We start from the raw sequence: 15,855 nt of genomic DNA, 5'->3' as shown, positions 1-15,855 counted from the left end.
TATATATTTTTTTTTTTTTTTTTTTTCAGGATTTATGATGAACATGTGTAAGGCCAGATTAAAGAAGGTTAAGAGTACTGATTATAGTAGAGTAGTTACATATCTGAAATAAAAAACCAAATATAAATAATACAACAAAAATTTAATTGAAAATAATAGATATATTGCTTTATCAATACTGAAAATATATGTGTGTATATATATATATATATATATATATATATATATATATATATATATATATATATATATATATATATATATATATATATATATGCTGCAATGCTGCATAGGCACATCAAATTAATTCAACTTAAAATTAACATTCTAATAAATTCTAGTAAAATATAAATTAGGCTAGAATACAACTGCTCAATGTTTTAGCAAGCCTGGCTTCTGTGGCCTTCAATAGAGAGTCACAACCTATCAAAGGCCAACAAATCATGCTGTAATCACCCTTTCTGTCCTGGATCACCCATGCATGGCCAGCGCCCCATTCCAGTGAGGCCTAGGTGACCCCACACTGCTGCTGACCCCATCTGCACAGCACCTCCTTCTGTCCTAGCCACCCTCCCGACGCCCGTGAGCTGTCCTCTACTGCTCAAAATACATCTTTTCAATATGACTTTTATTAAGAGAAAGCATTTTCTTTTATTTATTTTTCTTTAGAACACAGAGAAAAGTTAAACTGAATTAACTTTTTAGGCATATAAGTTTTGCACACTTTGTACTACAAACAAATAAATAGAAGGTGTCTACCTTTACAGAAACTTTCTAAACTGCACCACAAACTTTGCCACAGCAGTTTAAACATTCTGAAATAAGTTGTAACAACTATGACATTAAGAACAAAAGCCTGGAAAGCTCTATCAATGTATTTATCTTTCTTTGCTTTTATCAGTTCAGTTATATCAAGTTCTTCTTCCAAGACCTTAAGCCCCTGAAGCAAAACTAACAAAGGAAGATAAATTCCCTCATTTTCCTGTCAAGCCATCACTCTCTAAGGTGCCTCACACCAAAAGAGACGGTAAAGGTGCCACAGCTGTAGTCGGGTCACTCGAAGGGTTGCTAGGGTGATTGAAAATGTGTTTATGTGCTCAAGGCCACACAATACTGAAGTGTACAGTTCCAAACACAAGGTCACAAACACACACACAGCTCTCTCAGGCACTACAACAAGGACAACTTTATTGATTATGACATATCAACAATATGTGCTTAGAATGCTTAGAGAGATCATCAAGATGGATGGCAGGACTGCTCTGATACAGAGTGTGTTTTTGATAAGTTCACTGCAGAAGTGACTTGTGATGTGGAGATACGGTCAGTTGAGCAGTCAGAGATCTAATGGTCCGGTTTCCAGTTGCTCACACTAAAACAAACCTCTTTATCTGGTTCTCTCAAGGTTTATTTCCTCCATGCATGGGAGTTCACTTCATTTGTGATGTTTGGACAACTCGTTAGCGGTGGCACTGTAATTGCAGAGATTATAAAACAGGATACGAGCCACTACTGTGCACACAAATGCTGACTCTGCTGTCGGTTGCCAGGTTTTCACAACAAAACCCTCCCAATTGCTACTCAAAACTAGCCCAAAACTAGCTTTTTTTTTGTTTCTCACTACATAGGCTACTGTGAGGAATATTTCTATAGGGCGTTTCATAGATTGTAAAGTTAGCAGTATGTTTACTTACATTAAGTTTACAGTATGTCAACTATTTTATGGAACAACTAACATTAGCAGATTTTTTTCTTGGAGGCCTAATACTGATAAAAACAACATTGTTCGAACCGATAACAAGGCTATGATTTAACTATATATATACTGTATCTGGTTAATTAATGACTCACTATAATCTCTCCGATAACCAACAAAACTGTCAATAAATCAACTGAAAAAAAAAAAAAAAAAAAAAAAAAAAAAAAACGCAGCACCGAACGTTATAAACAGGGTGCGATTTGTGAAATAAACAGGGGGGGGCATGCTTTTGAAAAAATTTATGAAATGTTTTTAATACGACGGAAATTGTATTTAGTGTGATCTCAGTTTAATAAAAACATTGTAAGCCTACGTTAGGCCTATTAATTGTAACGATTTAATGTCCACGGTTATTCAAACAACAAATTACATCGAGAAAGCGAGCAAAGAACACAACGGAGCTTTTTGAAACTCCGAATCAGTTAAACCATTGCGTCGCAAAATGATTCACTGTTTCGATGCGCTTCAATCGGATCGCGTATCGCGAATCATTTGATTCAGATCTGGACGTCAGAGCGGGTTTGCATGATGTTTTTATCCCCACCGGGGATAAAAGTTATTCAGCAGAGGGCAGGGATGCATAGACCAGAAGGGGGGATATCCCCCCCCATCCCCCCCGGCAAATCGCACCCTGGTTATAAACATTAATACGTGGATGGAGAGCCCCAATCTACGAGTACTCACCTATGTGAAAATGAATTTATAGTCCTGTCGTTCAGTCTCACTTGTTTTGAGATCTGACATTAATTTGTATTTAAAATTAAAAACGTTAATAAGTTTTTATTTACAGTACCTGTCATAGCAGGTTTGATGACGTACTAATGTGATGCTGAAAGCTGATTGGTTTGAATGGTTACCTCTGACAGTGACTGGTTATATATGTGGAAGGACGCAAATGTAATCTTTATTATTATTATTATTATTATTATCATAAGTACTCAAAAATAATAAACAGACAGTAACAAATAACAACAACGAGAAACAGAAAATAAATAAATAAATAAATAGGCCTACATTACAAACTGGAAAAAGTTTTGAGAATTACAAGTCATTAAAAGAAAATAACTGCAAACAGATATTGTTTTAAAGCTTTTTAAAATCAAATTCTTTTATAAATTTAATGTAATTGTAATCCTTGTGCCAAACAACGCTGCATCATTGAATATATCGAATATGATTGGTCAGTCTAGCAATAAGCCCAGCCTTCATTCTATCATTCTACTATCCTGAAACCACTGGTAAAAAAAAAAAACAAACAAAAAAACACAAAAAAAAAAAAATAAACACTAATAAATCAAAAACATAAAATCAAAATATAAATACACACACACAAAAACAAAATAATAAATAAAAAAACACAAACAAACAAAAATGCTAAACCACACACAACACACAGATATAGAGAGAGAGAGAGAGAGAGAGAGAGAGATTATACCTAGATCTCAATCAGAGGTATTTGAAATTATTCTGGATTTTGTCCCTTAAATGCCTATAATGATTCCACAGCCATACTGTTGTGATAAATCAAGTTATTACACATAATGTTCTTGCATAAATAATACTGATTAATTAGCCAGTCAGACCAACTGAGGATGAAGGGTGTAGTATATATCACTGTCAAAAGCCCTGAACAAATCATTTACACTGCTATGATTTTAATTAACTAACTAGAAACCTCTCCATGTCAAGAGGAAATTAAAAGAAATGATGATCTAGGGGTCTAATTGTGCTCTCAGGTTCACAAATCTTACGAGAAACGTTTAGATTTATAAGCATTTATCAGTGTCATCAATATGTTTGGATTCTATTTGATGAAGCAATGCAGCTTGAAGTTTTTAAATAAAAAAGGCCACTTTCTGTTATTCTGTGAGAGACTAAACTTTTATTTCAGTTTATTTATTTATTTAAACTAGATTAAATATTTTTATTATTATTATTATTTAGCTATAATTCAGTTAAAACGTATTTTATTTCAAATGTTTGTTTGTTTAGTTAGTTTGTTAGTTAGTGAACTATAATGTGCTGGACTGTATATTTACTTAAAAGGTGAAGTGTGATCAAGCCACTAGTGGCCATAAATAATTGCAATCTGTTTTTTGTTTCTTCCTTTTTAAAAAGAGGAGGAGAGAGTCAACATAGAATATTCTGGATTCTCTTTGTAATTGTGTTTGTTAGGATTAAAGCTTGGCATTTGCCTTATGAGAGTTTAGATTATTTAAAATCACAATACAATCATCTTGCATGAAAAGTTGTGCTTCCAAACAGTCTTAAAGATCCGGTTAAACAGAAATGAAAATTAGGCTACCTTCAGAAAATGGAGCAACAATAGAGATTTTCACCTCAATGTCACAGAAGATAAGACATCATCATACCAAAGTCATTAGCTCTCCACATACAGGATAGAATGATCGTCATGATCATACAGAGCTACAGTACGGCATAAAACACAAATAAAGCACCTAGCTCTCTGGAAAATGAAAGTCACACTTGAGTTGAGTAGGTTAATTAAACCTCTCTAATGAGGCTACTAAACCAGGATCTAATGTAGCTTCTCGGCAATGCTCGTGGGGAATTGCGGTGCTTGGGTTTAATAGCTGTGGCTATGTTTTGCTCTGCCGAGGCTGTCCATGGTAATGGAGCCCATACATGGCACATAAAAGCCATTGTCTTTGTTCTTTATGGACTATCCGTGTCTTCAGCTCAGCATTCATCAATTACGCACAAAAGAAGGAGGGCTGTCCTGTGCTGACTTATAAATCTCAATAACGAATGACACCCAAATGTCCACAGTCTCAAAAAGGTTTAATTACGGTGACTCTTAGAATCCCTCCTCATATTCAACTTGATTACAGTACAATTGATACCCAGGTAATTGATAATGCCTGGGTGAATAATGTTGTCAATTTTCTCCCTAAATCCCATTTTGGTAGCCATCTGGGCCACGTAAACAGCTCCCGAGGGAGGAGAGCTATTAGACAATAATTACTCAGAAGTCATTTATTCTTGAGGAGTGTTTAGCGTTTATCTGTTTTACAATTAAAATGGAAAACAGGCCTCTCCGCACACTTATTCTCAATATACGGAGTGTTCCACCTCCTCTGACAGCACTTGAACTCTTGACACACTCTCATTGTCTCTCGATAAGAGGATCTGGGACGGCCCGCGTCCAGCATGCTATGTTACTATGCAAACAGAAGCCAGCGCTGGCTAATAAAATAGTGATTATTAAAATGACGAACATACTAAAGTGACTATTTTGTTGGAAGATTAGGTAATTACCAAACTCTTTGGATGAGTTCACAATGATATGCACCTTTGCCTTGATTTCTTTAAAACAGCAAAGTCCACACTGAGGTTGGCTGAGCAAGGTAATTAAGAATGTTTATGACTTCTGGGCACTTCTGCGCAAACTGCCCATTTATTCATTCAGCCTTACCATTTGCTGACTAGCAAAAAAAAAAAAAAAAAAAAACATAATTGTCTCACTTTGAATATATAGATATTAAGGGAGAGCGTTTATTTAATTATTATGTGCAGGTATAATGACTGATTATTTTCTGATTTATATGGGTTTCATGTCTGCACACCTTTGCATTTAAAGTGGCACAAATTAGGTGTGATCATATGTGAAACTAGATTTTTGCATGTTATGACAGTGCTCTTATTCCTTTTGCAGACCAAAGATCCCTTGGAGGATAGAGAGATATGGAATTTTATACAGGTTTATATATATATATATATATATATATATATATATATATATATATATATATATACAGAATATATATATATATATATATATATATATATATATGTATGTATGTATGTATATACTTTCAGTATAAAATTGAGTTCTTCATTTTAAACCTGTCACATTTATTTATAAAGCAATTTACAGTATATAATAAGCAACAAACTAACATTATTAAAGATCTTAAATGTGACCCTGGACCACAAAACCAGTCTTAAGTGTCAATTTATCAAAATTTGAATTAATAAGCTTTCCATTGATGTGTGGTTTGTTAGGATCAGTCAATATTTGGTCGAGATACAACTATTTCAATATCTAGAATCTGAGGGTGCAAAAAAAGAAAAATCTAAATATTGAGAAAATCGCCTTTAAAGTTGTCCAAATGAAGTTCTTAGCAATGCATATTAATAAACAAAAATTACATTTTAATATATTTACAGTAGGAAATTTACAAAATATCTTCATGGAACATGATCTTTACTTAATATCCTAATGAGTTTTGGCATAAAAGAAAAATCAATAATTTTGACCCATACAATGTATTTTTGGCTATTGCTAAAAATATATCCCAGCAATTTAAGACTGATTTTGTGGTCCAGGGTCACAAATTATAAAGCACCTCTAAAAAGCAGCAGTTGAATGTAGTTAAATGTTGATTCAGTTTAGTTCAATATCAATGTGAATGTCATACATATAGTATACCGTATTAATGCATTTACATTTTACGATGTATATATTGCAAAACCATTAAAAAAATTGATTGTTGATTGTTGTGTGAAAAAAGTTATTTCAGGTCACTCAGATGAGGAATGCACAAGAGTCAGAGAGATGTCTCTTTGGTCTATGTTTATTATAAATGCGCATGGAAACTCTCCTTGTTTCACCACAGCAGAGAGTTAAGTTCAGCATCATTTCACAAATTATATTCCATCCTCTATATGGCATCCCCACCCCTCTGCACGTACATTCGTGTCCAGAAATAATCTCTTTTCGCAGAAATTTCGTGGCCATTTATGTTTAATGTTCCCTAATTCGTAGAATCAGTGATTGACTCTATGGGCTTCTGAGTAGAGTGTCCTATTGGGGCTGTCTGTCACTCTCAAAGAAGGTGAGGAAACCACAAGAGATAAAAACATTCCTCATTTACTCTAATCTTTCTCTCAATTCTGTTAACTTGCCAATAGTACAGACAACATGAGTAAATATAATGCTGTTAGTGAAACACATGACATTGTACTAAGACAACTGACTCATTCTTGCCATGGCTTGCTAAGCAGGGTTTTTATCATTCTCTCACTTGTCGTGATCTTCAATTCACTCATGGTTTAGAACAAAACAGCTATTGTGAATTACTGTAAGTGAGGGCTGTTCGGCCTTAAAGCGTTTCTTGCAAATAGAAAACATTTGATTATATTGTACACATACTGCACACAGAAATGAATTATATAATTATACTTACATTCTGATATACAAAAAAAAAAAAAATTATACTTACGTTCCATTCAGAACTGAATTGAGCCTTTGAAGTTTTAGACAAACTGCTAACTCTGGTCACGTGACGCTGAGTTTAAGCAGGCCCTGATCTTTCTTCTCTCGTCTGACATGCCTCCACTCACACACTCTGCATGAGTGTGTCCTCTGCTCAGTTTCCCTTCATGATCACACGCACTGCCCCTCTCACAGCGGGGTTAACAGCCATCAGAGGGAGTAACACACGGCACATAATGCTTGATTTGGAAAAGGAAAACACCACTCAGCCAAAACCGCCGAGACTACCTTGCGTCCCCTCGTCTAGAGCAGCATATTTTAATTCCTCACTGTGTTAAAGATCTAATCCTCATTTGCCTGAGGCCCTCTGGGCATGAATCACTGACATTTGGAATAATTGTTGTTGCAGGGTAATCTCACGAGGGGGCACAGAGGCAGAGAGAGGATCTGCAGAAAGGACTATGTCAGCTTTTATTTATTTGCACAGGAATCGCCAGAGGCATCTCCTCCTCATCACAATTATGAAGCTGGCCCTGAGAGAGAAAGAGAGAGACTGCGAAAAAAAGAAAGAACTCAAACTTGCCACAGTTTGCTAAACAAATGGCCATGTAAGTACATCGGCTCAAGCGAATTTTATCCTGCACCTCTAATACCAAGTTTACCTTGTTTTATAAGGATCCCATTACTTTACTCGATGCTAAACTTTTAATACTGATCAGAAATGCATGTCCCACAAATGTACAGTACATACAATTAGTTTTTCAAATAAGATGTAATGTACATTTAATTTAATCTTCTGATCACTCACTCACCCACAATACTTCAATTACAGTAAATAAAATGCATTGTTTTGAAAGTTACATTGTCACACCAGTAGGTGGTGATAAGTTACTGTCCCTATGAATGATTCATGAAATCATCTAAACAACATCATTCAAAAAAATCATTAATTAATTAAAAAAAAAAAAATTAACTAAATAATCAACCAAACAAACTATTTAAAAAAAAAGATTCATTCATACAAAAAAGCAAATCAATTCACTGCCAGTGATTTAAGCATTTACTAATTTGATTCTTTGAAAATTAAATGAACAGTTACAGCATTGAGTGTTATTTTAGGAGACTATAATATGTACAGTGTGGTTCATAAGTTGTGACTCTTTTTAATGTTTCTGAAAAATGTCTCTTATGCTTACAAAGGCTGCATTAATTTGATAAAAATACCATAAAACAGTAAAATTTGGAAATATTTTTACAATTAAAAATGACTTTTCTGTGTGAATATATTTTAAAATGTAATTTATTCCTGTAAGGCAAAGCTGAATTTTCAGCATCTTTACTCCAGTCATCAGTGTCACATCATCCTTCAGAAATCATTTTAATACACTGATTTGCTGCTCAGGAAAGTTCTTAATTTCTTATTATTATCAATGTTGAAAACAGGTTTAGCTGCTTAAATTTTCGATGGAAACTTTGATTAGCATAAAAGACTTAGAAAACAAAAAATCTTAAAAATGATAATAGAGGGTGTAATCAATCCCAGGTTCTGAGCAGGTATTCACACCAAGTGTGCATCAACTTCCAAACGTTTTCAGTGTGTATGTACCAAAAAAAGCTGAGGTATTAGTGATGCCCAAGGCCTCCTCAAGAATGTGTAATCCTCACGGGTCTGCTCCCCTCACCATTGAAGAGCTCTGTCCCATTGTCTGCCACCCTCAAAGGGAAAAGAGGGAGGAAGTTTTGGATTGGGGAGTCACACGGTCTGTTCTGCTCGCCCTCCCTCTGAAAACACCCCAAGCTTTTGTCCAAATATTACAATAACACTTTTTTTGATCTATTGTGCCTTCTGTTGACTGTGCCTACAGAGCAAACGGACTGGACATGGAAAGGAAGTGACCCTCCCAAGCAAATGAAAAAGCAAAAACCCCTTTTCTTCTTGTTTGTAAGTCGCCCCACACTGAGGGGCTCAGGTTTAAATGTTGAATTAAACTTTAGAGGCGGCTTAAGAAGCGAGGGCACATCAATGCCCCCTGAGAAACAATAGATGACATGACGAGAGATGAGAGGGGGAAATAATACAAGGATCCAGAGGAAAGAAAGAAAGAAGACGGTCGGTTTCATGATCATTTTTTCATTCCTCTATCTGCCCCCTAAGCAGATGCTGAAGCAGATGGCGGAAAATGAGCTGAAAGTTTATGAGGAGGAGGTGAGAGATTGCAGGAGGGCATCTGGGAAGGTGAATCAGAGAAAACCAAAGAATCAGGGCAGGAAGTCAACAGCCTCACGGAGTTCAGAGGAAATGATGTCATCTCCAGCAACACTGTTCACTTTAAGCCTACAGTATACGTGTAGATTTCTAAAAGAAAACGAAAAGGGTTATTCATTATACTATGTTATTTCATTATACTAAAAACAAACAAACAAAAAATGTCATGTCTTGTCATATTATGTTTTTTACTTTATTGTGTCCCCAGTATTTCTTTATTTTCCTTAATTAACTTGTATTCACATATTTATATCATGCACTTATAACAACACCTATAAGACATTAATTTGGGGAAATTTATTAATAAAATGTGGCAATGCAGAGAAATGCAGAACTATTTAAATAAACTGGTGAAATCAAAAGGAAAAGTCGAAATATATAAAATATACATTAATGCAAGTAATGTGCCAAACGTCCCCCAAAAATATTAGTGTTATTGTAGCGATAGATCGTCTTTTGGAAACTAGCTTCACTGTACTACTTTCCCCCAGTTTGCCATTAATTCAATAACTTTTTTATTTTTATTAATTAGATAATTTTTGTATTATTTATAAATTTATTATGATTATTTTAAACTAACTTTCTTTCTTTTAAACATTTAGTTATTTTAGATTAGATTTAAAACCTTATTTTGTCTTCAGAGATGCTTGGTTTGATATTTTGTTGACCTTCAACTATTTCAGAGACTGGTTTGAGTTTTGGTATTAATGCTTTTCCTTCCTTTAACACAATAAGGTTTAACATGTAAAATGGAATGCAGAGCAGCTCTCTCAGGGCTGCGGAGACACAGGGATCACATGCAATTGCATTAAAAGATGCGATTCCAGCTGCCTGAGAGATGGATGTGATTCAGGCAGAGCCATCAAACCTCCTCTATCCTCAAACAGCAAAACAGCATCTCTCTCCAGAGGGGCCGCAATCGCTGTTTTTACATTTCACCATCATTTCTGCCCATGAGGAATATGGATGTGAAATGAAATATTCAACCCTATTGTCTGATTTATTTGCTACATTATCCAGCGGTATCACCTCGGCAGTTTAAAGGATCGCTCCTCTCCGTTCAGGACCTGCCCGCTGGGGGTCCGACAGCCTATCTGCTTCCTCCCGCATAAACAGGCCCGGTTTGTCTGAGCACTTCAATATGTTCTACTTGAAGGTTTTCAGCATGCAGAATTTCTAAGTAGAGACCGAGCGGACAAACCTTGGGGGAATAAGGTGGTGGGGCTCTGAAATGATAAATTTGCACACCATCCCTTCTTGAAATGGGTGAACAAAATGTTATTAATTTTCAAACTGATGGCAGGGACGCGTGTAACACTATCCCAGACTGTAAGTAATATTCCTGTCAGGAGAAGGTGAGTGACAGTGGCTATTTCTCTAAAGGATGTGTAAGTACTGGAGTGGCGTCAACTGTTCAGAATGAAGACACATTTACAAGACTAAGCTTAACTTAACCCATGTGCTAACTAACAACAGAGACTATCACAACTTTTTCATAAATTCTTATGTTTATCTATAGATTAAAATAAATATTAAATGACATTGCTGTAGCAATTTAAAATTTTTAATAACAATAACAAATAACTAAATAAACAATAAAAAAAAATAAATAAATAAATAAATAAATAATAAATCACACTAAAAAAAATATATATATAATAAATCACACTAAATATAATTGTATACTTATAATTATATACATTATAAAACATTAATTAAATGATTTTGATTATAATCTATTAAAATAATACTAATGCATTTTTTTATATTAATAAATATATAATAATAAAATATATAAAAATAGAATCATTTTATAATAAAATATAAAATAAAGCCAATTAGATACATTATAATACATTTATATTATATTGAAATTTGTTATAATATAATATAATATAATATAATATAATATACATATAATATAATATAATATAATATAATATAATAATATAATAATGCATTTAGAATAATAGATATATACAGTATTAATTAATTATTAATTAATTTTATTATCAATTACTGTATCAATTAATATATAATAATAGATATATTTCTCAGCCCTGTGTCCTTAACAGGAAAAATTTACATTCTATATGTGATTGTATACATCCAAATCCACTGCAGCAGCCACTTCTGTCTTCTGTTTAAGATTGTGTATCAAACAATAAATGCTTTTATTTCCCTGTTGTTTTCAGAATGCAGAGAGCTAATCATCTCATATTTAATATGACCCAGCTTGTAAACTGATATGTGCCGGTGTGTCCTTGCAGGCCAAATAAAACATTGTTTCATCGTTGGTGCTAAATAACGGCTGAAAAATTTACAGCAGGCGTCCCGAACTCATCGTAAGCACAGGACGCTTCGTAAAAACACTTCACCAGAAGTTTCAGAGGAGCTGATTTACCTCCTTGACCTTGAAACAGGTGCTCAGAGAGAGAAACAGAAAGTGACCTCTCTCAGTTCTCAGCAGGAGCAGCGGATGAGTTCAGACTCAACATAAAGCAGAATAATATCAGGGAAAACCTCTAGATGTCAGACTAATGCAAAAACACCCAAAAAGTTCACCAAAAACTGCATCATTTACTCACCATAATGTCAGTTTGAACCTGTATTCTGTTATTTTGCCTGTTCATAACTCAGCACAGAATTTTGTAGAATCTTTTCTTCATATAACAATCATATAATTTCCATAGTCTGTCAAAACAACAGTATGGGTTATACAACTTGTGTGCTAAATTTGCAGTTTTCTGAAACCATACAGTGGCTCTGTGTGGTTAAGACACTAAAAAACAAGTTCTTATTCACAGTTTTTCACTTTTTTACGATCTGCGTAACTTGTGCATGATCTGCATTCATTCCATCTCAAACCTTCATCAAGAAAAGATACAAGAATATGAATTTACAGCCGATGCAAAGCTGAAGTGATGTGCACTCAGAATATTTTAATATGCTATTAAGCTGCAACTTCAATTTCATTTTATGAATATTTTCCTTGGGGGTGGCAGGCATCAGCAGAGAAAGATAGAAATTTAAAAAAGATAAATTGTGCCATTAATCCGGAGTGTTTCACTTTCATTATCCTTGAAAATGAGGAGCTATTTTTCCAATGAAACGCTTCTAATTAGCTCCGTACACTTGATTTGCTAGCTAGAAAATGACCATGTTCAGAAAATTTTAATTTGTAATTAAGTGGCATTCAACATAATGTAATTTATCTTTATATGCAGTTGAACTGACAAGCCACAGTCTGGATGTTGGTAAAGCTTTCAGAGGACAAACTAACTAGAGTGTCTTGTCTTCTGTTGCTAGAATAACATACGTTTTTGGATGAACTTATTGCCTAAAATAACATACGGTGAAAGATATATTTCCTCTGGACGTTTTTGGATGAACTTATTGCCTACAAGTCTAACATTTCAAAACTGCCCACGTCGCTCATATATCTATCATCTTAATAGTAACATCAAAATCAAAGGTTCACTCACCTATGAGCTGCACAAGCTCATTTGATTGAATCAGATTATCTTGTTGGAGTATATTTTGTGGCATAAATTGATGTTCAGATGAGATTTGAGTAAGAAATCTTTTAGAAATCACATTTTCATTTGCATTTCAATAAACAAAATCAGAGTAATTAACAGAAGTAAATATTTTAGTATTTTTAAATACATATACACATAATAAAGATTATTAATGGCTTTATGTCTGGTATAAAAATAATTGTGTGTTTTGTGTAAAACAGCAAGATGAAAAAAATATAATCATTACAGTTAACTAAAACAAGTAATATGTATATATATATATAATGCATACAAAATATCATCAAATATCATAACTGTAAATGCAATTTAAAATCATCTTGATCAAACTGTACTGCAACACACACGATCACACACAATACATGCACACACACACACACACACACACACACATTTAATATCCCCCCCCCCCCCCAAAAAAAAAAAAAACAACAACAACAGCTGCAACAAACAATTACTGAAACATTAACTAAAATGAAAATATAAAATTCAAACAAATTCAAAATATTCACAATAAAAGAATAATGAAATGTTATCTCTATGATACTTAAATTAAATCCTTCTAAAACACATGGACAAAATATGAAATCATCCACTGATGTGAACTGGCATATTTCACCTGTTTAAATGTCATAATCATAATAAAGCACTGTAGTTTTTCATTGATTCTTCTGCTTGTATCAGTGTGGAATGAAAGCACAGGTAGGTCACAGAAAACAGCGGGCGATCAGTTCTGCCTGAATCATTCATCAGAGCAAATGTGGAGAGAAATGGAGATCATAATGAGCCTGAGTCATTTTCCCCAGCTCCCATTACTGAACTGCATTCGGATATTATTTTCCTCTGAGTCAGAAAACTAAATGACAGACGGCGTGTGACGTGGTTTTCCCTGCCATTCCTCACATTAAGACTTAACTCACACTTCACAGGGAATTTAGCGTGAAATGCTTTTATTATTGATATTCACTAAGGACGAGCATTGCTTATGCTTCCAGTTAGTGATATGCACACTAGGACTAAATATTCAGCTTTGGCATGTCATTTTTGTTGCATCATTTGCACCACAGGCATGAAAGAAACACTAAATCATGTGTCTTGTTTAGGAGAGGTGTGCTGCTACTTTACCAAGGCAATGGACTTATGGGTTTCACCAGGAAGATCATAAAACAAGCAGAGATTATCTAGGGATGAGAATATTGTTCATAACTGATAGAAAACTTGCACAATTAGTACATTTTAAATCACTCAGATTGTTAAAGGCCTCATGTTCACCTGCACTGCAGGATTACAAGTGATTTTACCGCAAGTCTCCAAATGCATCCATCTCTCCCTCTCTCCCTCTCTCCCTCTCTCCCTCTCTCTCTCTCTGCCCTCCCTCATTTTTATGGATGGATAGAACAGGAGTGTGTGTCAGGGATAATGGTTTGCGAAGAGTGAAATAGCAGAGAAAAAGGCTAATCAGCATGTGACCTCAGCTGACGGGTCGTTCATCTTCCCATCCGTCTGAATTATTTCCTCTGAAACTCTCACAAAGGGAAGCAGGACAATTTGTTTGTTTGCAGTTGCAGTTTTTTTCTATAATCTGTTTCCTTTCCATTCCATCAAACTCCGTTTTTTTTTTTCTTTTTTCTTTTTTTTTTGCTTTATTTAAAGATGCAGTTCTTTTTTAAGACAAACCAACCAGCAGGGCTGATGACACATGAAACAATGAATCTGTGAAATATAACACCTAATACAGAATCAATGACCTGAGCTCAGTCTGAAACAATCATTGGAGGACATTTAAAAGGACAGTCAGAATATTCAAGAATCAAAAAAAACATTTGTAATTATTTAAACAAACCATAAAAAAATTGTAACTTGGACTTGGGACTTGGAATTTGTTTTATATTTTTTTTTTATGTTTTTTTATGTGTGTATATATATATACACACACACACACACACACACACACACATACATATATATTTATCTAATACCATTAACTGAAATTTATCTGAATGATAAACCGGAAAAAAAAAGTTTGTTCAAATGCAAAAATGGAATGTTGAAGTGATGTTCCAGGTAAGATGTCACTAACTAAATAAGAATTCAAAAAATTTAATATGCCGAATGGAGAATGATTTAAATTTCAGACTGTTTCTTCCGTAAAATTTCTATGTAGTTTTAGAAAACTTGCAATATAGTGCAGGAGTCACTGTGCTTTCATAGTCACCATATGAAAAAGAATATTGCAAAAATTCATCCCTCTCAATATTCTGAATCTTAAATCAGGCTTTTTGATATTTCAGTGTTGATATCAGCAGAACAGCGGATGAAATCAGCAAACATGCATGCACACGTTCAGAGAAACATGGACCATTTGTCAGGACACGGCGATAATGGGGTGGTGTGGGGGTCTTATTCACACTATTCACAGACAATTTGTAAAGTGATGCGTGGAAGCTGGGCCGCAGACACCAGAACAGCTGGGGGTTCTGGAAGATGGATACACGTGAGCTGCGAGTGGTCCATTTCAATCTGAATGAAGACAAAAGAAACACAGACGCGGCGAGTGTGTGTCCCCCGTCAAAGCCATTAGTGACGATTTCAGGCGACCCAGAGCTCTCGGCTGCCATGTAGACTCACACACACACAGACATTCACAAGGTTAAACGGGAGTTCATAACCCCAGGCTAATTAGCATTTTTATGTAATTTCAAGTAAATGCTCTTTTAGTCAACAGCTCTATAATTAATTTACCCATCAGCCCTGACATGAGTAAACTGACACAGAGACACAACATAAACATGTTTAGCCTAAAAACTGATGGAGGGAAAATCTGAAAAAATTACTTGTATAGATAATTACTTGTTTCAATGTATGCATTTATATAAATAGTGTTAATTAAGTAAATAATAAATCATAGTATAAAACAATAGTAAAAACAAAACAGAGGTAAATGGGAAGTTTGTGTTAGAAAAAACATACTGTGAATAGTGTGAATAAGCACCGCTATATATTTTCCTTTTAAAAACAAACATTTTAAAAAGCCAAAAACCGTTGTTAGCAT

The sequence above is a fragment of the Cyprinus carpio genome, chromosome B12 (genome assembly GCF_018340385.1).
Source record: "Cyprinus carpio isolate SPL01 chromosome B12, ASM1834038v1, whole genome shotgun sequence".
Lineage (NCBI taxonomy): Eukaryota > Metazoa > Chordata > Actinopteri > Cypriniformes > Cyprinidae > Cyprinus > Cyprinus carpio.
The sequence above is the reverse complement of the archived record's forward strand: the minus strand, read 5'-3'. Positions refer to the sequence as shown.